Genomic DNA, 22469 nt, shown 5'->3' on the forward strand with positions numbered 1-22469 from the left:
GATTCTTTGATTCAACATTCAAGAACATCATGAAAGCCTTATATACATTCGGTAAAGGATCCATAACTAGAATGATATCCTTTAGATTCTCATAGGAATCATCCAGACCCATCAAGAACATCAACAAATTATGTTTTTCATACCTAGTCAAAACTTATTTTTCCAGTTTGCATCCCACATAATTTTCAATTTGGGATTTATCACAAGAGCATACCTAATGAGGTTCAAGATATAACAATTCATCCCAGTTTAGACGTACCTTAGAATCATATTCTTCTAAATCAAAATTATCCTGCTTTGTTGTACATATATCTTTTTTGACTCGATACAAGGTTGGACCATTGTTACCTTCATACCTTGCTTTCACTTCATTCCATAGCTCTAAAGAGGTAGTTGTGCTCTGAAAATGAATTCTCTTCTTTTTGTCGATTGTGTTCATTATCCAAGATCGGACCATTGCATCAATCATATTCCAGCGAATATCATCTTGAGGTGCAGTCGGAGCTTTGAATGATCCTTCAATGTAATACATCTTCATCTTCGCAGTAAGTGTCAATTGCATGCTGGTAGACCATTCGAAGTAGTTCTGGCGGGTCAGAACTGTATGAGTCAATATTTCTCATGGAATGTCTCCTGGATGAACATAAAGAAGATCTGTGCAATCTCGCTTCAATAGTGCCATTGGTGGAAAAACTTGGACAGGAACTTGAACTGAATCAATTGTCCGTTCTTGACGAGCTTTGAAATTAGGGTTCAGAGAATGGTATCAAAGTAGGAGCCAAGACGGTTCCAGCCGACTCCCCCATGATCGTCGGACGCCTACCCCTCGAGCCCGACTACCCGACGACGCCACACGCTTCTAGGTCGACTCCCCGACGATCGCCAAGCCCCGGAGACGCTAAGCCCGTCTCCCCGACGTTTGCCCAACATTTTTTAGGTTAGTTCGACTCTTCCCGATGATTTTACTGTTTTTGCATGTTGAGTAGGAAGGTTTTATGGTTTTAGTTTAGGGTTTAGGCTTTTAGTTTAGACAATTCTTGGTATCTTTTTACAGAGAATTGGATTAAAACAGTATATAAAGCAGGTTTTCCAAATGTAGCATTGGCTCATGGAGATGCTCTGCCACGGGACATTATGGCAAGGTTATTTGATAAGGAGCCAATTCAGTGGCAAAAAGTTACCGAATCTGGACTAGGTGGCCTATGGTGCATGTATGGATCACAAGAGACCTGGTCTTGGAGTTTAAATGTTCCTGTTCTGAGCGCTCTCTCTGAAGATGATGAAGTAAGATACAGTTATTAACAAGAAACAAAGAAGCTACAACTGTTTCTTTTGCTGCTTCACCCTTCTTCTTTTAGTTTAAAGAAGGTCAACTTTTATGAATTAAAAACTGTGAACACGAAGAATGTTCACTTTTTGGAAGTCAAAGATCAACCCGAAAGGAAAACAAAAATATTAGATTTGATCATCTCGAATACGTCCTATCCGGTGCAAACACTAGTAAAAAAGGGTAAATAGCTAGCAAACTTGGCGATTGAGTTTAGAATAATCGTTACTACTGTTCATAATGGCGATTGGAATTAAATCTAATCGCAACTACCCTTATAATGACGATTGGTCCTTTAACCAATCGCTACTAGCTTGAATGAAAACGATTGGTTATAAAACCAATCACTACTAGACATTAACCGCGATTGGAAAAGAAGCCACTCGCTGGTATTTTATAGAATGGCGATTGGATAAGCATCCAATCACGGTTTCCTTTTTAAAACAACTTTACTTTCTTCTTTCGTTTGGAAACTACTTTACTTTTCTTCTTAGCTCCGGAGATTCCCAAATCGAACAGAGTCCTAGTCGAAGTCCTAGATCTTCGATTCCCAAATCTTCGACAGATGTTTCATCTTCTGAACCTCCTCTTCCGACTCACAGCAACAGCTCCGGAGATTCCCAGCAACAGACGCGGTGGATTAGGGTTTCATCTTCTGAGAATGGAATTCTGAACCTCCGGTGGATTAGGGTTTCATCTTTTACAACAGACGTTTATAGAATGGCGATTTGATGAATGGTCGAATAGAAGTCAGACGTTTCATATTCTGCAACAGACGCGGGTTGTACTTGGGTTTTAATCTTCGTGCGGAATTCTTGAGCAGCATTTCATATCGTAAGTCTATAATCCCTTGTGTATTTATCATGTTTCTATGCGAGAATAAAATTCGAATGTTGTGATTCAATCTGGTGTATCTTTCATCTTTATTGTTTGTTCAATTTGAAACTGGCTTTGGCTGTGGATTATGGAATTTGATTATTGCGAGATTTTAGGAAGAACTTGACATGAACGGTTGTAATCAAATATGATGAAAATAAGAAGTGGTCTTGCTGCTGTCTTAATTCTTAAATAACATTGGCCATTGCCTCTTTCTGAACATTTGAGAAATTGTAGAGAAAACATACAAAGTAGGACTTTTTGTTAATTTTGGTTTATGCATTTAGTTAGGTGGCTTCAGGATGAACTTGCTACTGCAAGAGTTGGGCATGTTATATTTCTTGAAAATGTGCTTGAAAGTGTAGTAGGCAAATGTCAGTTGAGTTTGAATTATTTGACTTTTATGTTCTAATTTTTTACAATCAAGCTGCATCTGCTGCTGCTGCCAGTCACCATCAAATCTCATATTATCAGCCAAACAACTGTACATGTTAATTTAATTAGCTCAGTCAAATAAAGACAGCAAAGAAATCAAAGTCCAACCACATATTTCATTATTATAAGACCTTTACTACTTCCCCGCAATATGCATTTCCAATCAGAACATAGAAAAATTACAACTCAAATAGACATTCATATATCCCCAAGTTAACATAGTTCAACATTTTCTTTTTCATAATACATATGTACTCTCATCACAAACAAATTGATGTCTTTGGAAATTGGAACTGTATAAATTATAAATAAAATGAAACGTGGGGTACCTGATGAGTGAGGATGTCATAATATGCCATTTCGACTTTGCAAGTTTAACTTCTTCCATTAACATCTGCTGCATATATATTTAGGGCTTACTTTTCATGATGAGTAGAAGAAAGAAAACTTGATTTTACAAAGAATGTTTAGCAGGTTCCTTTATTGGAAATATGCAATTTCACCTGTTATTATAACAGCTAGTTGTTCATATATTTTTAAACCTATCCAGCTTTTCTTTCTTCTTTCGTCTAGAAAACTCTTCTTTATGCTTTTCTTGCCGATCCAGCTGAAGGAAGAACGAAGATTGAAAAGATATGAGGTGAAACCAATCGATTGCTAAGTTAAGTTGCAGACGGAGTGATTCAATGCTACCAATCCCATCTTCATCTTCGACTCACCGTTGAAATCTCTGAGATCCAATTTGATGAATGAAGGTCGAATATAAGTCAGACGCAAATCTTCGACTCAACAGAACCGTTGAAATGAAGATCGAATAGAAGAAAGGAGCATCTTCTGGGATCAACAACAGACGCGGATTGTACCTCTGGTGGATTAGGGTTTCCAGACGATTCATAACAACTGTCTAGCATTCGATTGGACTCGATTTTATCCGGATTTTATAAAACCAATCGATTGAACGAAGATCACTCGTTAGCTGAAGGCGACCTTCTTCTTCCGATTCTCTTCTCCTTCCTTCTTCTGTTAGGTCCTGCATCTGTGATTGCCCCTGATTCGTACGTACCTCGATTTAGTTTAACTTCATGCTAAAGAGTGTGAAATTGAAGTTTTTTCTTTTGTTTAGTTTTAATTTTCGATACTATGAACATATTTGTCTGTTTTGTTTCTTGATTCTACGTGTCTTTGCTTATCAAACAAAACAGCTAGAACAGGAAGTTAATAATGATAAGTACTCAACATTATGCAGCTAAAGAAATTCAATAAAACAACTGGTCGTGAGGTTCAAATCTCGCTTGATTGCGTTAGAGACAAAAACCTTATGCAGCTAAAGAAACTCAACATTGCTCTTTTTCCCGTTTGCTACAATGATACATACATACCCACTCTAGGTATGTATTTCGTTACTTTTAACAATTTGTGCTATTTGAAATCATGAATTGACTGGTTGGATTAAACGTCTTTTCTGTGGATTAATCTGTTTGGTTGTCTCTAAGCTGATGCATGGTGTTTTTGGGATTATAGGCCAAATACATTACTTATATATATATATATATATATTTATCAACAATTTAAGTTTGTGATTATCTGCTTTTAAGTCATAAATAAACTACAGTTGTGATCTTAATCTAAGCAAATGAACTTCCACTTGAAATTTAGTGCACTGAGAATAACTAAATGATTAATGCGTATTTTGAAGGAGGATTATCAAACATCTATATGAAGATTCCATGAATTTTGAGTGAAATGATAACAAACAGTTATACTAGTATCATTTCGGTATAAGAAAGACTGATAATGCAGATTTTGTATCCTTTCTTTCTGCTTTTCCAGCATTTCAAGTTGAGATTTCTTCATCTTCATGCAAAATCGTAGCACCTGACTAGAGCAAAGATATACAGTTTGACTCTTGTTTCTTCTACTTTTGTAATTGGCTAAGGATAGGGGGTTACTCCTTTTTGTTTAAATGTGTACATTAAGGATGTCATTCCCGTGAGTTGTTTGTGTTTACCATGTTAATTGAATTCTCTTTTTTCTTATGATATTCATTGTAGTGGCAACAAATGGATATTGAATATACTTTCTGGCAAATGCTTCACTTGTGCACATCACCAAAAGTTGTGTAAGTTTGACACTCTTTTTTTTTGAATCTCATCCTAACTATGGTATTCATACTGTGCTTTAATTTCATCATGGAGTTTATGCTTTTCAATTTATGAAAAAGGAGATCCATTACCGCTGCTTTGTTTTGTATTGCATAATGCATGGCTCTGATTTACTGTTTCTAACGATAAATAGAAGTAAAACCTTGTATATATGATGTATGTAGTTTGGAAGATATATTTATGTTCCTTAAAAGTGGTGTTGTGGTTTCTTGAGAGTTAGGTATGGCCATTGCATACTTGGGGACTATAGAAAAGATTATGCCTAAATTTCTAGATCTTAGTGTAGGTCATTGCATAACTGGTATTTGATGCTAGTTTTTCTTTTCTTATTACATCCTCTAATTGCTTCTGACCACCCTTCTTCTGTTTCTATTGTGAGTTATTACATCTATATGGTCAAGTTTTCTTTTCTAGAATTTGGTTAGATTTTGTTGGCTGTTCTTTTCACAGCAATATTCTATATTGAATGCAAATACTTTATAAAGATTGTGTTGAAGTAAGATTTTGATGAATGAAGATTTTTTTTTAATTTTATAAAAAAAAAGTCTGTAGCGATTGGTTGCATTACCAATCGCCAGAGACTGTATGGAAGTTGCGATTGGTCTTCTGTAATTCGCCAGAGACGGTATGGAAGTTGCGATTGGTGTTCAACCAGTCGCCATTGAGTATAGGTAAATCGCGACTGGTTTTAATCCAATCGCCATAAGATTATAGCGATTGGTATTATACCAATCGCCGCTTCCAATTAAGACAACGACGAGGAAACCTCTACCGATTGGATTATAACCAATCGCCTTATGTCTCCAGCGATTGGTTTAGAGGCTAATAGCGATTGGGAGACCAATCTCTATAGACTCTTTTTTTACTAGTGAAATTTCTCCTTTCTTGATTGAGATGAAAGTGTGGAGGAAGAAACTTGTTAGGATCGGGGACGCTCTTGGAGGACCGGGGTGTTCCCGGTTTCTAGAAGGGTAGCCGCTTACAACACACAACACAATTTGGTGATAGTCCGGTTAAAGACTACAACTTTTCTCAGCACTACGCAAACTGTCACAGACTCTTGAACCGGCTTCAAGGGCGGAAATGTATGTTTCAGTCTAAAGCAACGCACACAACTTGGATGAGGTATATGAGGGGTCGGTTTAAGGAGTTTGTATAGACCGGTTTTGATTACGAAGTGGGATTATGTTTTTGGTTAGTATTTGTTCGGTTTTTAGGTAGATAAACAGGAAATAAGTAAAAAGACTCGAGACAAGATTTTTTATGGATGTTCGGAGCAAACCCTCCAACGTCACCCCTTCTTCTCAGATTATGAGAAGGATCTCCACTAACTTTCAAGATTACAACAATTACACTGCCGATCGAGCCTAACTCGCTACTCGCCGATTACACCAACTCACTCTTGATGTAATACAAATAATTTAGCACAATAGAGCTTTTGGTAAATGAGACAACAAATTTTGGATCGCGCGTGAGATTTCTTTCTCTCTCTTAAGTATTTCTGAACCTTGCATTAATGAGATCGCTTCGTCTTCCTTTTATAGTGAAGATGATCCCAACACTCACTTTCTTTTCTCACCGTGGGATTGGTCAGTTCAGGGTCACGCTGGTTCAGAGAGGTTGCTTGTACGTTTCAAGTTCCTGACACTTGGCAAGCATGCATATACCTCTCAGGTATGGATGACGTAACCGGTTTGCAGATTTGGACACGTGTCAGGCATGCACCTTCTGGCTGTCTGAGTCGGATCTGTGAATCATCATTGTCTTTATCGCATGCTTCTGATCCGGATCTTATCTTCTTTTATTTCTCCAAGACACGTCTATTTCGTCATATTGCGTCATCTTTGTACTTCTTTGTTCTCGGTTGGCTCTTTCATAGTATAATTCGGATGGGATGTAAATTTTTCTTTGCTAGCCGGTCTGTTGAGAGTGTTGAGGTCGGTTCCTCTTGATCATGACTTGATCATCTGGAGCCGGATTACTTTGATATGTTCTTCAGCCGGTTTATGCAAGTTGATCTGTTCCTGTACATAAGAGTTAATAGTAGTTTAGTTTTCTGGCCGGTTTAAAAATTAACTTACTTAATTTTTCTATCAATTTCTCCCTTTTTGATTATTTAGAATAAATATTCAAAAATCGTAATGTATGGCCGGTTTGAAAATTAACTTATTTTTTCTATCAATTTCTCATTTTTTTGATTATTTAGAATAAATATTCAAAAATCGTAATGTATGACCGGTTTGAAAAATGTGTTTAACGATTTCTCCCTTTTTGATGTTTTTCTAAGAAAAATTTCAAAACACGTTGATTTGTCAAAGGGTGTATAGTGAAATCATTATTTTGAGATATTAAGAAAATTAACTTAGTTCTGAAACAAAGAGGCCAATAAATAGTATAAGTAAATTGTTCATAAAGTAAAAGTGAGCTAAGGATTGGATGATCCCCCTTTTCTTTCTCTTTCTTCTTCCTTTCCTCCTCCTCTTTTGCCTTCCATTCCCGTTCCCTCCTTTCTGCATCAATTTGTCATCCGGTAAATACACTTGATATACCGGGAGTTCGCTTGTTGAACCCGAAGCCGCCGCTTACTAGTCTGGGTGGGCGAGATGATTGGGCAATGATCGGACCGGAGCTAGGAAGTGTGTTTGATGTTTCAACTGCTTTCTTCTTTCTCTGGTTAAGTCGTGTAGCATCTTCCTCTTCTTCTTCATCTAGAGGTTGTTCAAATTGTCCTTCCGGTTGAAGATCTTCTAAACCGCTTTGTTTCACCTGTTTCATCAAGGTCAAGACCGCCTTACGCTTGTTCTTGTTCCTTGTTTTCATAGAGTGAGAGGCTTGTGCCGGTGTGGATTCCGTTTGGGCGGCCTTTTCTTCCTCATTGCATTGCTTGGCCAACTCATGATCTTTGTCTTCGATTTCTTTTCTCAACCGTTCCCTAGCCTCGTCTTCATCTTGAAGTCTCCTGACTCTTTTGGCATCAGCACGAATCTGTTCTTGAGCCTTATCAGCTTGCAGTTTAGACAACTCCTCAATCTGAGCTGCCATAGACTGCATCATTTCAAGTATAGGAGCGGTTGCGGTTTGAATAGATTCGGCGATCATTGACTTGATTGATGTTTGAACTGTTTCTACAATCTCAGAGTGAATAGATGCCCGGACGGTTTCAGTCAGATTGGTTTGAAAGGTTGCAATTTTCTCATCTGTAGCAATGATGTACTTGTGAAGACAAGAGATATTTGTGTCAACAACTACTCCCTTCATTTGCTCAAGTCCTGGAGCCTGATCAGTCTGTGGAGGAACTCTACTCCAGTTTTCTGCTGTCTTAGATGACTCTCCGGTATGATAAATGGGTTTGCTTCGAAAGTGATCGGCATGCGTTAAGACATGTTTGCACACGTCTCTCCATTCTGCTTCAAGCCGGTCAACATTCTGTGTGAGATCATTCTGTACGTATGAAACCGCTCAAGCATCTTTAACTCTATTGGAGTTAGATCTTCCCCTTCTGCCTTCTTCATGGCATCATCTACTGCCTGCAACTTGGCGTATTCTTGAATCACAATTGTTTTGACGTATGCGGCTTGGATTATGTCGGTACCCAATACCTTAAGAGCTTCTTCTTCTAAGGCTATGAGTTTCTCCCAATACTCGTTACCGCTAAGATCGGGAATCATGTCTGATAGCTTCGTTTCACAACGCAGCTTGACCCATAAGTGGTACGGTGAGGCTAGCTCTTCAGCTTCCTTGTTCATATCCTGGATGAACTTCTGAAACATTTCCTCTTCTTCCTCTGCTGAAATGGGGACCTCGGCTTCGGACACAATTTCAGTTTGTGAGCCGGTTTGCAGCGTACTTTCTCCTCTCACCGGAGAATCCTTAACTTGAACTTCTTTGCCTTTGTTGACCTGAGATGGGCCTTCAGGTGTGATTAGTGGATTCGTCTGCCCGTCTTGAGCCGGTTGAATAGTTAATTCGGTTGGAACGGATTTACCTCCAACGGAACCGGATGGTTCTCTTTCTTCGTTATTTCCCTCTTGAGCCGGAGGGGTGATGTTTTCTGTGTTGGCCGTTTCTTCGACCGGATGGATTTCGGGTTGACCGGTTGCTTCAACCTGATCAGTTGGCTTGAGAAGACTTGTCACATCATCTTCTGTTTCATGAACAATTGTTTGGACTACGTCCACTATGACCTCTAAGGTTCTTAAGCCCACGTCGGCCATTATTTCATCGAGGTTTTTGATAGGGGACTTGGAGTTTTCGGAATGAATATTAACCTCTGTAGTCGGATACTCCTTCGACTTTGACTGAGTTTCTTGATCCCCGAGGGTTTGGCTTGCCTTGATGATGGGGAATCGGCTGGGTTGTGATGGACTGTGTTGATTGGGGTCGGCTGAAATAGATCCGCGGTTCTCTTTGGTGAATTGTCCGAGGATAGAGTTTTCTCGGAATCTACCGGTTTCTGGGTGCTTTTCTTCGCTGACTTCTTCTCTCTTCCCTTTTTCTACGGGACTTCGGTTTGAACCGCATTTCCCTTAGGATCGGCTTGTTTTGAACTTTCACCAGCCGGTGCAGACGAACTAGTTCCTTTCGAGGACTTGGTCCTGGATGTCTTCGGCCTAGCCGCTTTAGTAGTTCTTTTGCTCATCTGCTCAGAGTTTAGAACATTACCGGATGGGAGCGGTGACCTTCACTGAGTTCAACTTGAAGAAACTGAAGGATCTTCCCTATCTGCATGGCGTATGCCTGAACCCGACCATCCTTCTTCACCACCATCTCGCAGAACTGTTCGAACAGATCGGTTCCCCAGTTAATCTTGTCACCGCGGACAATTGCCATCAGCATCTTCAGTTTCAGCTTTGTCAGGTTGTCGAAGTTGCCTCCTCTACCCTGAAGTGATCTCGAAATTATATTCACCAGCAATCTGAACTTCGGCTTGAGTTTGATCTTCCGGCTGGAGTGAATCACCAGATCCTTGTCATCAATTGATATAGCTAGCCGGACGACGTTAGATTTTGCATCTGTCAAGCTTGTTTTGAAGTCCAGCCCGGTATTCGGTAAACCGAGTGCTTCCGAGAAGATTTCTTCTGTTACATTAACCACCTTGCCGTTCATAGTGGCGGAGACCGTCCTCTTCGTTAGAGTCGCCGTCGTCAAGAACTCTTCAACTTCGTTGGATGCACGACGAACGGGCCAGAAAGATACGTTTCCAACCCCGAATCTCTCAAGGATTGCAGCACAGCCTTGTGTTCTTCCGCATCGTGTTCATCGATATCGTTGAAATCGACCTGCAACATGTATTGAAACGGTGCTTTATCTAGATTCATGGCGAGATTATGAGCAAAGAAGATGAAGATCAAAGAGAATCGTAAATCAAGAGAGAGTTTAAGATTTTAGAGAGAGAGCTTTTGCAAATAATGAACTGTTTTAGATTTATATAGGGAGCGGTTCTGAACGGTTAGAAGTTGAACCGTCACTTGGTTTGTGTTTTGGCGCCAATTTTCCCTCCAAAATTTACTGCAGTAACTTTAGGCGGTAATTGTAGAGAGTAACTGTGGACGGTAAATCGGGGACGGTAAACCGTGGGCGGTAAATATTGAATTTTTTTTCAGATTTTGTTTGATATTTTGATTTACCGGAAATGTTGTTAACCGGAAACTTTGATTAACAATAATTTGTTTAGTTAGGATAGAACCAGAAGGAAACTTATGTGAAAACCGGATACTTAGAAATATGAAGTTTTATTAATAAAGCCGAAGCAGAAAGACATTAAATGGCTGTCTGGTCTTACAATAAAATGACCAGATAACCGGAAAGTACATAAACTTAGAGAAGATCAAGCCACTCCCCCTCGATCATTCTGTCAACCCATTTGTCCACGGTGTTGTCAGTTGTTCGTTCCTCAATCCTCGATATCCATCTATTCAGCATGGATAGAGTCATTGTGTTGGCCGGTCCGACAGGAACACCGGGCCCGAGGTTGCGACGATGAACCTCCAAGTATCGGGTGATTTGGGGAGCGAAGTCGATCCTTCCCCTTGGAGCAGAGATAAGTTTCTTCAAGTTGTTGAAGAGATAGGTAACCTAGTTTATGGGCGATTTTCGGACGATGGCTATCATGATGTTGAAAGCCTCCCGATTGTAGTTTTGGTTAGGCATTCGGCCCATGATAAACCGCTGGACCAAGTCATGAAAGACTTGGTATTGAGGAGCAAGATCATCATTCTCTCCGTGGTCATCGACCGGATGAATGGAGCAAGAGAAGATGAAGGCATAGTCTTCCTTAGCCGGAAAGTACGGCGTTGGGAAGTCCGAAAATCCTTCGGTTGGAAGTTCGAAGAAATGAGCAAAGTGTTCTTCGGTGATCCGAAGAAATCTTCCGTTAATGATGGTCCTTATGCTACCATCATCAAGAATATGCCCGTTGTTGAAAAATTCGTACACCTCCTCTTCGAGGATGGTGTCTGAAATCCTTGCAGCCCCGATTCTACAATCAGTGAGAATATAGTTTCGTGAAACCGGACGTTCTTCATTTCACGGAAATCGACAATGATTGTGTTTCTCAATTCGGCATTCATTTTGGAAGAGGATATTAGCAAGGAGTGAATGAGATTTTTGAAGTTTCGAACTTAGAGAGAGAATTATTTGAAGTGTGATTTGATAAAGAAGGATGGGTTCCCTTTTTATAGTGTGGGCGGTTGGTTGCATTTAATGAGAATATTTGAAAAATCAGACCGTTTATGTCTGGTCATAAATGCCTAATAAGTTTTCAAGAGGATAAATTTTTGTCTGGTCTAATCGGATCAGGCGTGCTTCTTGGAAAGCAAATATTTCATTTTTCAATATTGATTTGATTTGGTTTGATACGGAGCATTTAATGTTGGTTATTTCTTTAGGATTCCTTTGTTTTTGATCGAAGGGGAAAGAAATGATTTTTCATTAATAAAACGTACCAAATCGGTAGTACAACAAAATTACCGGTTTGGTGGATTGGGAAAGAGATGAAGAGGGTTTAAACATTAGATGAACCGGCAGCTTGATTCCTTTTGGCTTTTGCTGCTTCCCACCGGTCGATCAGCTCTTGGATTCTCTCCTTCATGAGCACATGCTTTGGATGAAGAGTAACGAAAGGTCCGGAGTGGATGTCCAGACTAGCACAGAAACCACTTAGCTGAGGAGCATAACCGGTTTTGTTTGAGAGAATCATCTTCTTCAGGTTGCTGAAGATGATCCAAGACCAGTTTACCGGTGTCCCAACCGTGATGGAAATCATCATCTCAAAGAGCCTCTGGGTGTAGTAGTAGCTTTTCTCTCTACCCAGAACTGACTTTCCCAGAATCTCACACAGAATCTGGTACTTGTGAAATAGTTGGCTTTTAGCACCCAGGGTTTAACCGGGGTGTTAGAATTGGAGAACCGGTGACACATTTCTTCAATGGTCACCGGGGAGTAAGTAAGGTCGGTTACCCCTTCAGTGGGTAAACCGCAGTATTCAGCGAAATTCGTCTCGCTGAATAAGAAAGATTGACCATAGACCTGTGCCACGATTATGTCTCGGTGCACCTCTTTTGCAGTTTCGAAGAACTCATCAGCTACCAAGTAGTCGATGATTAACCTGTTCTCCAAAAATCCTCTTAGCCCGCTTCTTTCAACGGCTAAGAATAGGGATGGCAACGGGTACCCTACCCGTCGGGTAGTGAAGTACCCATCCCCGAACCCGACCCCGACGGGTATATGTAATGTTATCCCCATCCCCGATTCAACGGGTACCCGATCCCCGACGGGTACCCCATTACCCGATTAAAAACTTAAAAAATGTAGAAGTTGAAGAAAAAGAAACATAATAATTGTAATAAATAATAAAATTATTAATAACGAAATGTTAAAAATATAAACAAAAACATTACTTAACTAAGTATTTATGTTATAGATCTTGAAAAAAAATAAAAACTTTGTTGGTTGTTATTAAAGTGAAGAAAAATTAGAATAAATGTAAAAAAAAATATTGACTTATGTTGAAGATCTTGAAAGAAATAAGAACTTTGTTGTTGCTAAAGTGAAGAAAAGTTAGAATGAATGTTAAAAAAATAAATAAAAACATTACTTACCTATGTATTTATGTTGAAAATCTTGAAAAAATAAGAACTTGGTTGTGTTAGAGGAAGAAAATATAATGAATATTAAAAAAAAAAGTTAAAGATTGAATATGAAGAGTGTTGAGATTGAAATACATCTTATTATTAAAAGGAAATTTGAAGATGATGAAAGAAATAACTTTTTGGGGAATATAAAGAAATAATGTCTTATTGGGGAATATAAAGAAATAATGTTTGAGTGGAGTATGGATAAGAGCAAAATATTAATGATGATATTTGTAATAATGAGATATTTGAAATGTTACATTAAACTATAATAAAAAATATATTTTATTTTTCATATTAATATAATCGGGTATCGGGTATCGGGTTTGGGTTTCACACACTCCCCATCCCCGACCCCGTACCCGATTGGGTATCTTCTCTCATACCCCATGCCCGACCCCGACCCCATACCCGATTTAAAATACCCGAACCCGACTATCGGGTACCCACGGGTATCGGGCATACGGGTACCCATTGCCATCCCTAGCTAAGAACATGTCTTTGACTTCATGGTCTTCGTATTGGTAGATAGAATTAAAATCAGCCAACAATATTTTCTTTGCAAGTGGATCGGAGTTCATTGTCTTGAGATAGTTTTAGCTCAAGAAATTTTTTTTGTGAATAGTAAATTTTGTGAAGTGTTGTAGGATTAAAGGGTTGTTTATATAGCTAGGGGTTCGGCTAAATCAATAGGCTAAGCATGCTTAGTGATGTCATCGATTAGTTAATAGGCTTTAACTTGTTGAAGTGTATAATGTTTATTTCCAATGCAAAGTTAATCATTACTAAGATATTCATGATGACAATAAATTATTGACAAGATGTTAGTCTCCCTCTCTTGATGATGGACACATGTCGTCATCTCGATTGAGGTAAACTATTTTATTAATTACAGGCTTCATTTTTCAAGTTATGCATGAGAACGCGGTTGGTTATCCCAAGTTAACCGGAAAAGTTTAGTTTATCTAAACCAAAATGCATTTGTACTAATCGGTTTTCCGTGACCGGTTTTAGTTGGATGTTTTATTCCGGTGTGAAGAAATGTTGAATCGCATCAACATTTGTTCAACTTTGGATTAAGTTTATCCACATCTGTCAGGTCATTTCAACCGCGTAGTAAGTATACATGTAGTTTGACATCATGAAATAATCGGGCATAACCAGAGACTTTCTCTCGGTTAACATCCTCGAATATTTAATGGCCTATTTGAATATGGTTTGAGAAGCGAGGGCTTCTCCCTGAACGCATATCCCGGTTTTTCATGATGATGTATGTAAACAGTATGCATGTATGATCATGGTATAAGTTGCTTGATATCGGTAAGTCCTAGAATATTTCTGAAATGAGAGAACTTAGCTTCATGTAGCGGTTTGGTGAAGATGTCAGCGACTTGTTGCTCAGTTGAGACATATTCCATCCGGATGTGCTTCTCTTGAACATGCTCCCGGATGAAATGATGTTTTATGTCAATGTGTTTCGTTCGTGAGTGCAGCACCGGATTGTATGTTATCGCTATCGCACTGGTGTTGTCACAAAATATTGGTGATTCTTCAGCTATTACTCCAAAATCCCTTAGTTGCTGTTGGATCCAGAGGAGTTGTACACAACAGCTTCCGGCTGCTAGGTACTCTGCCTCTGCGGTTGATGTTGCAACTGAAGTTTGTTTCTTGCTGCTCCATGTAACGAGCCGGTCACCCAGGAATTGGCAAGTTCCACTTGTACTCTTTCTATCGATTTTGCATCCTGCGTAATCCGCGTCTGAGTAACTTATGAGATTGAAGCTTGAATCTTTTGGGTACCAAAGTCCAACATCTTGAGTTCCCTTCAGATATTTCAATATTCTTTTAGTTGCGGTGTAATGTAATTGTTTTGGGTTGACTTGAAATCTCCCGCATACTCCAACAGCAAACAAGATGTCTGGTCGGCTGACTGTTAAGTAGAGCAAGGATCCAATCATTCCCCGATATACTGTGATGTCAACGGCTTGACCATCCTCTTCTTTGTCTAATTTTATGGAAGAGCTCATTGGTGTAGCCGCCTCAGCACATGTATCCATTCCAAATTTCTTTAGCAGTTCGGCTGTGTACTTTGGCTGGCTTATGAACGTTCCGGTTTCAATCTGTTTGACCTGAAGTCCTAGGAAGAAACTCAGTTCTCCCATCATACTCATTTGAAATTTGTCAGTCATCATTTTCGAGAATTTATCACATAACTTTGGATCGGTTGATCCAAAAATAATATCATCAACATATATTTGAACAAGTAATATGTGTTCCTTTTTCTCAAATTTGAAAAATGTTTTATCGACTGAACCTATTGTAAACTTGTGGTTAAATAAAAATTGCTGTAATGTGTCATACTAGGCTCTTGGAGCCTGTGTCATACTAGTAAACGTGATTTTCGTATTCTGAGTTTTTGAAACCTGGAGGTTGATTAACATACACCTCTTCATTTACCTTTACCGTTTAGAAAAGCGCTTTTAACATCCATTTGAAAAACTTTGAAAATTTTTGAAAGCTGCATATGCTAGAAATATTCTAATTACCTCAAGTCTAGCTACAGGGGCAAATGATTCTTCAAAATCAACATCTTCTTCCTGTTTGTAGTCTTGAGCCACTAACCAGGCCTTGTTTCTCGTAACTAAACCGTCTTCATTGAGTTTATTTCTAAATACCCATCGTGTTCTTACAATCGGTTTGTTTTTCGGTCTAGGGACTAGGTACCAGACTTTATTTCTCTCAAACTCGTTTAGTTCCTCTTGCATTGCTAGGATCCAGTCGGGATCTGACAATGCTTCATCCACCTTTTTCGGCTCAATTTGTGATATGAAAGCTGAGTTTTCATAGTGTTCCAAATTCTGTTGCCTAGTTCGGACGGGTGAGGATGTGTTACCTATTACTAGTTCAAGAGGATGATTTTTGTTCTTTCAAGCTTTCGGTTGGCTGATCAAGGTTAGACTGATCGGTAGGCCGAACAGAGTCGGACCGACCGATTTCTTCAGTTGAAACTGAAGAGTCAACTTTCTGCGGTAAAGCAGCTTGAACATGCTGAGATCCAGCATCAACCGCTTGATCATTGACAAATCGTCTAAAGACCGTGACCTCACCTTCATCATCAAAATAGATATTGAAATTTTTCATTCTGTTGTGAAAGTCGAAGGGTAATGTAGTGTTTCGTTCAACCGATTCATCAAAAACAACGTGAGATGTTTCTTCAACTGTTAAAGTCCTAGTATTATATATCTTATATGCTTTACTTACAGTTGAGTATCCCAACATTATTCCTTCATCGGATTTAGCATCAAAAGCGGTCAAATAATTTTTGCCGTTGTTGTGAACAAAACATTTACTACCAAAAATTCGAAAATACCGTATGTTTGGAATTCGATCATAGTAAATCTCAAAAGGGTTTTTTGAAAAACGTTTAGTTACTAGAGACCGGTTTTGAGTGTAACATGCGGTGTTGATAGCCCCAGCCCAAAATTTTTGAGCAATACCCGAATTGGCTATCATTGACCTTCCGGCTTCCTTGAGAGTTCGGTTTCTTTTCTTAGCCAGGTCGTTTTGTTGAGGAGTTCTAGCACTAGACAATTCGTGTCTAATACCGGAATCATCAAGAAAAGTAGTTAATCTGCTGTTTATAAACTCAGTTCCTCTATCACTTTTGATTTTGTTTATTCGAGTAGATTTTTCATTTTGTATTCTCAAAATCAGTTTGATCAAGTTTGGTGTTGCTTGATTCTTAGAAGCTAGAAATGTTACCCAAGTAAATTTAGAATAATCATTAATAACTACCATGGTATATTGCATGTCTCCTAGACTAGTTACTCTAACCGGACCAAACAGATCCATATGCAGGAGTTCTAAGCGTCGTTCAGATTGATGATTTCCTTTACTTTTGAAAGATGACTTTATTTGTTTACCCATTTGACATGCAGCACATACTTTATCTTTTGAAAACTTGACATTTGGAAAACCGTGAACTAATTCCCTAGAGCATATGAAATTTATTGTTTTGAAATTTAAATGGTTTAGCCGTTTGTGCCAGAGTCAGTTTGAATCGTTTCCCGCTATCATGCATACCAGTTTTTCAAAATCAGTTTTCTAATCAACTTTGTAGATGTTTCCCATTCGGTTACCGGTTAATAGAATGTCATTTTGATGATTTTTAACTAAGCATGCATTCATATGAAACTCAACTTTGTATCCTACATCACACATCTGACTGATGCTTAACAAGTTGAAATGCAGGTTTTCTACTAATAGTACGTTATTTATAGACAGGTTACCATGGACAATCTTACCTTTGCCCACGATTCTACCTTTTGAGTTGTCACCAAATGTTATAACTGCTCCGGTTTCATAGGTGATGTCTGCTAGTAGCTCATCGTTGCCGGTCATGTGTCTTGAGCATCCACTGTCCAGATACCATTCTGAGTTCTTTAGCTGGTTGCTTCTCCTAACCTGTAAAATAAAAATATTTACACCTTTTTGGTACCCACATTCAGTAGGGTCCATGGTTGATTAGTCCCTTTGGGATCCAGACTTGAATGAGTCGGATCACCTTCCCGGTGTCTGTTCTTATGGTATTCGGCTTAACTTCTTGATCCTTGCTCAAGAATGTCTTATATCGCGGTGATGCGTGTTTTTGAGGTCGAGATGTACTTGTTTTATTTTGTTTATTTTCTGTCTGGTTGGTTTTCCTTCTCTCAGGATGAAACCATTTTTCTGATTTAGTTGGGCTTACGTATTTTAGTTCTGGTTTTATGACAGTTTCTGCCTCATTGTTGGTTGAAGAGCTCTTGACAAATCTTATAAATGGAAGATTGTCTTGTGTGAGTTTCATCCCGTTAGGTTGATTTGGTTCGTTTGATTTGTTTTGTTTATATCCAATACCAAAACTATACTTAGGATGTCTTTTATAATTACACATCTGATCTACGACTTTACGAGATCTTTCCCACGCAGCCGTAACATACAGTGTTCGTTCATCTAATTCAGTTACCGGTTGAACTGTCTCCTCATTTTCTGAGGATAGTTTAGCCGGTTCATACACTGTGGTTTCACATGACTCATCAGCTAAACCACTTGACTCTACCGTTTTATGTTCCACCGGAATCGGTATGTAGGCAGATATGTTTCTGAACTCAGCGACCATTTCGTTGAGTGCAGAAATCAAATCTTCCTTAGTAAACTCATTAGATGAGAAATCAAATACCTCTTCGTCGTTTGCCATGAAACATGTTACTCTCTCTTCATCGTTTTCGTTGTCGGAATACGCCCATTCGCTTCCACCGTCGGATGCAATAAGTGCTTTTTGTATTTCCTTCCCTTCATCGACTTGCTGATTATCGTTTCTCCGGTAATCGTTCCGTTGATTGTCATTTCTTCGATAATCATTCCCTTGGTAGTTGTTACCCTAATAACGTTGCCTTGGTAGTTGTTGCCTTGATAGTTGCTTTCCGATTTTCTGTCGTCTCTTCTTGGTTTCCTATATTCTGACCTGAAATGTCCAAACCATCACAGTTATAGCATCTTTTATTTGATTTATCAACATAATTATAATTAAAGTTGTTGTTAGATGGCGGCTGGTTCTTCTTCATGAATCTTCCAAATTTCTAAGCGAGCATCGACATCACATCTTCACTGATCTGATCAGCGTTTTTGACTAGAGCCAAAACGGTTGATACTTGGACCGCCGGTTCCACCGATGTAACCAAAGCTCTGGTTGCAGTTGACGTGGATGCTTCATCTTCGATCCGAGACTTGATCTCGAACTCGTAGGCTTTTAGATCTTCAAACACGTCATGCAGTTTCATCTGCCCGAGATTGCTTGATTCCCTCATCACCATGGTTTTGATATCCCTTGTGCTCGGCAGTGATCTTAAGGCCTTGATAATTACTTCCCGGTTGTCGCATCTTTTTCCGAGTGTTTGCAGCTCGTTGACCACACTAGTGAACCGGTTACTAAATTCTTTCATGTTTTCCCCCGGTTTCATCCTAATGTTCTCATATTTTTGAGTAGCCACCAAGATTTTATTCTCCTTGGTCCTTTCGTTTCCTTCATGGATCTGAATGATCGTCTCCCAGGCTTCCTTTGCATTGTCACAATCTGATATCTTGTTCAATGTGTTATCATCTATAGACTTGTAGATGTGTCTCATGCAATGGTTGTCCAGGTTACTCCGTCTTTGATCTTTAGTTGTCCATGCGTCTATATCCTTGTTGATCTTGATTGGCCCTTCCTTCAGAACTCTGCTCATCTAATCATCCAGCGTAATCAGATGTAGATACATCTGTTTCTTCCAGCTGTTAAACGCTTCACTGTTTAACATTGGTGGTTTGTCGCTGTGGGTCATGCTTCCCATCTTCTTCGGTTGCTTGAGTGCTAAGAACCTCGCTCTAATACCACTTGTTAGGATCGGGGATGCCCTTGGAGGATCGGGGTGTTCCCGGTTTCTGGAAGGGTAGCCGCTTACAACACACAACACAATTTGTTGATAGACCGGTTAAAGACTACAACCTTTCTCAGCACTACGTAAACTGTCACAGACTCTTGAACCGGGTTCAAGGGCGTAAATGTCTATTTCAGTCTGAAGCAACGCACGCGACTTGGATGAGGTATATGAGGGGTCGGTTTAAGGAGTTTGTATAGACCGGTTTTGATAACGAAGTGGGATTATGTTTTTGGTTAGTATTTGTTCGGTTTTTAGGTAGATAAACAGGAAATAAGTAAAAAGACTCGAGACAAGATTTTTTATGGATGTTCGGAGCAAACCCTCCAACGTCACCCCTTCTTATCAGATTATGAGAAGGATCTCCACTAACTTTCAAGATTACAACAATTACACTGTCGGTCGAGCCTAACTCGCTACTCGCCGGTTACACCAACTCACTCTTGATGTAATACAAATAATTTAGCACAATAGAGCTTTCGGTAAATGAGACAACAAATTTTGGATCGCGCGTGAGATTTCTTTCTCTCTCTTAAGTATTTCTGAACCTTGCATTAATGAGATCGCTTCGTCTTCCTTTTATAGTGAAGATGATCCCAACGGTCACTTTCTTCCTTCACCGTGGGATTGGTCAGTTCAGGGTCACGCCGATTCAGAGAAGTTGCTTGCACGTTTCAACTTCCTGACACTTGGCAAGCATGCATATACCTCTAGGGTATGGATGACGTAACTGGTTTGCAGATTTAGACACGTGTCAGGCATGCACCTTCCGGCTGTCTGAGTCGGATCTGTGAATCATCATTGTCTTTATCGCATGCTTCTGATCCGGATCTTATCTTCTTTTATTTCTCCAAGACACGTCTATTTCGTCATATTGCGTCATCTTTGTAGTTCTTTGTTCCCGGTTGGCTCTTTCATAGTATAATCCGGCTGGGATGTAAATTTTTCTTTGATAGCCGGTCTGTTGAGAGTGTTGAGGTCGGTTCCTCTTGATCATGACTTGATCATCTGGAGCCGGATTACTTTGATATGTTCTTCAGCCGGTTTATGCAAGTTGTTATGTTCCTGCACATAAGAGTTAATAGTAGTTTAGTTTTCTGGCCGGTTTGAAAATTAACTTACTTAATTTTTCTATCAAAACTGCTTTCACCCTATATTCATTGCCAAAGTGAATATTTAAGTTTATTGTGTCTCAATGAGGATAATTTTCCATTCAGTTGTCTAGACAGATGCTATAGCATATAAACTCAGGCTTCATGATGCAATGCAGTTTTGTTTTAAAAGGGCTTGTATGTTTGTAGACGACATTTTCTCAAGGTGCACATATTTATGCATCTAAACATGGTTGCGATTTGTACAAAATCTGATCATGGATCACACTATTTTGATTTAAGAATGGACATTTTATAAACTTGTCTACGTACCATTTTTATTCATTTTTAGGCTTGACCTTTTTGTGTAATTTGACAGGTTTGTCTATATGCTTTAATAGACTGTAAATGCTCCTAAGCACTTCTAAATTTGTGGGAAAGAAAAAGGTAATGATTGTGTTTCTACTTCTTTTGCTAGGTGGTACAATTTTCAGAAGCATACATGTCTGCTGTTGAATGTTATAAAGATCAAAGGAGGAAGGTTTCACGCTTGAAGAAAATGATCGCACGGAAGGCTTCAAGGAGTATAGAAAGATTTTAGACATGACTAAGTTCACACAAGAAAAGATTGAACGCTTGAAGGCTAGATCAAGTCGCTTGCTTAACAGGATAGAGCAAATCGAGCCTTCTGGATGGAGGGAATTCATGCAGGTAATTGCACCATAGCAATATTATTATATAAGAATGTATTGGTGAAAGATTCATTATATAAGTGAGTTATTGCATCTTCCATGTTTCTTTAGCTTTACTTGTTTGTCAAAGTCCTAAATTGCATGCTTACAATGTTTCCAAATTCCTGTATATTAACATAATGAGCTTCTTTATTTTTTTTACTTTTTTAAAATGGTGATGTCTTAGTTCATATTCGCCTAATGTTTTGTATTTAATGATTCAAATTGTTTTGTAGGTCAGCAATGTCATCCATGAAGCTAGAGCACTAGATATAAATATGCACATGATATTTCCTCTTTGGTGAAACAACTTCTGCAATTCGAGGAGAAAATGAACTCTAGCTTGCAATGGTCCTACGGAATAAAATTTTGTTAAGTCTAAAGCCTGCACAGTTTGCTGTCGTTTGTGGTAGTTTAGTTTCGGAAGGGATTAAACTTCGTCCATGGAAAAATAACAGGTATAGTTTTATTTTCAGGATCATGTTCATGATGATTTTTCTTGGCTTTGAGGAGTTAACACCATCTTTATAACTGTTCAATGTAGGGTAGGATTATACAATGATGACCTCATGCAAATTAGGGAAAATTGGATCAAATGACCCTCTCAAAAGAGGATAATCTTAAAAAATAACCTTACTAAATTCAGTTTTTATTTTTAATATTTTTTTAAAAATTTTGAAAGTTTTACCCTTACTAACCTTTTTTTTCTTTTTTTTCTTCCTTTCCTTTTCCCCCTATTTCTTCTCGTTTCTTTCCCCTCTCTTCACGGCCGTCTTCCACCCGCGACGGTTTCTCCCAAGCTGGGAATCCCCCCAAGCCGGACGATCGCCAAGCCTCTAACGTGGAAAAGTTTCCTCGGCACCTGCCCCAAGCCCCAGTCGTTTACTTTTACCCAGTTGGACGATCGTCAAGCCAGGGCGACGCTGTGCTTCCTCAGGTTCTTTCACATTCTATTCTTCCTTTCTCGTTCTAATCATTCAATTTCTCTTTTACATGCTAAACAAACCTAAATGCAAGATTACTTTTAGGGTTTTAGTTTAGGATTTAGCGTGGGGTTGGGCGTGGGGTTGAGCGTGGGGTAGTGCATGGGTGGGGCGTGGATTCAATTGCAATTCAATTGTGTACCACGCAATATGTAAAACGAATTTAATAAGTGTTACATAAAATTGACCGGTCAAATAAAGAACTTAACTTAAATAAACTTATTGTCCAGGAACGGTCAAGAACTATATCAGGTTGAATATCAAACCGGCCAGAATG

At 39.0% G+C, this 22469-nt stretch overlaps 1 long non-coding RNA gene across 4 annotated transcripts; it reads left to right on the forward strand.

Annotated features, from left to right (window-relative positions):
* The first annotated feature begins 1711 nt into the window (after positions 1–1711).
* Positions 1712–22097, forward strand: LOC124910271. 4 transcript variants are annotated; one of them, XR_007096407.1, is made up of 6 exons: positions 1712–2161; positions 3885–4026; positions 4690–4757; positions 20957–21189; positions 21446–21667; positions 21754–22097. It is a non-coding gene; the product is annotated as an uncharacterized LOC124910271 (long non-coding RNA). The 4 variants fall into 4 exon arrangements; XR_007096408.1 differs by lacking the exon at positions 21754–22097 and adding an exon at positions 3212–3693 and having other exon boundaries at positions 21446–21731; XR_007096406.1 differs by lacking the exon at positions 21754–22097 and adding an exon at positions 3246–3693 and having other exon boundaries at positions 21446–21731.
* The last annotated feature ends 372 nt before the right edge of the window (positions 22098–22469 follow it).

Source organism: Impatiens glandulifera, chromosome 7, assembly GCF_907164915.1.
Source record: "Impatiens glandulifera chromosome 7, dImpGla2.1, whole genome shotgun sequence".
NCBI classification, from domain to species: Eukaryota; Viridiplantae; Streptophyta; class Magnoliopsida; order Ericales; family Balsaminaceae; genus Impatiens; species Impatiens glandulifera.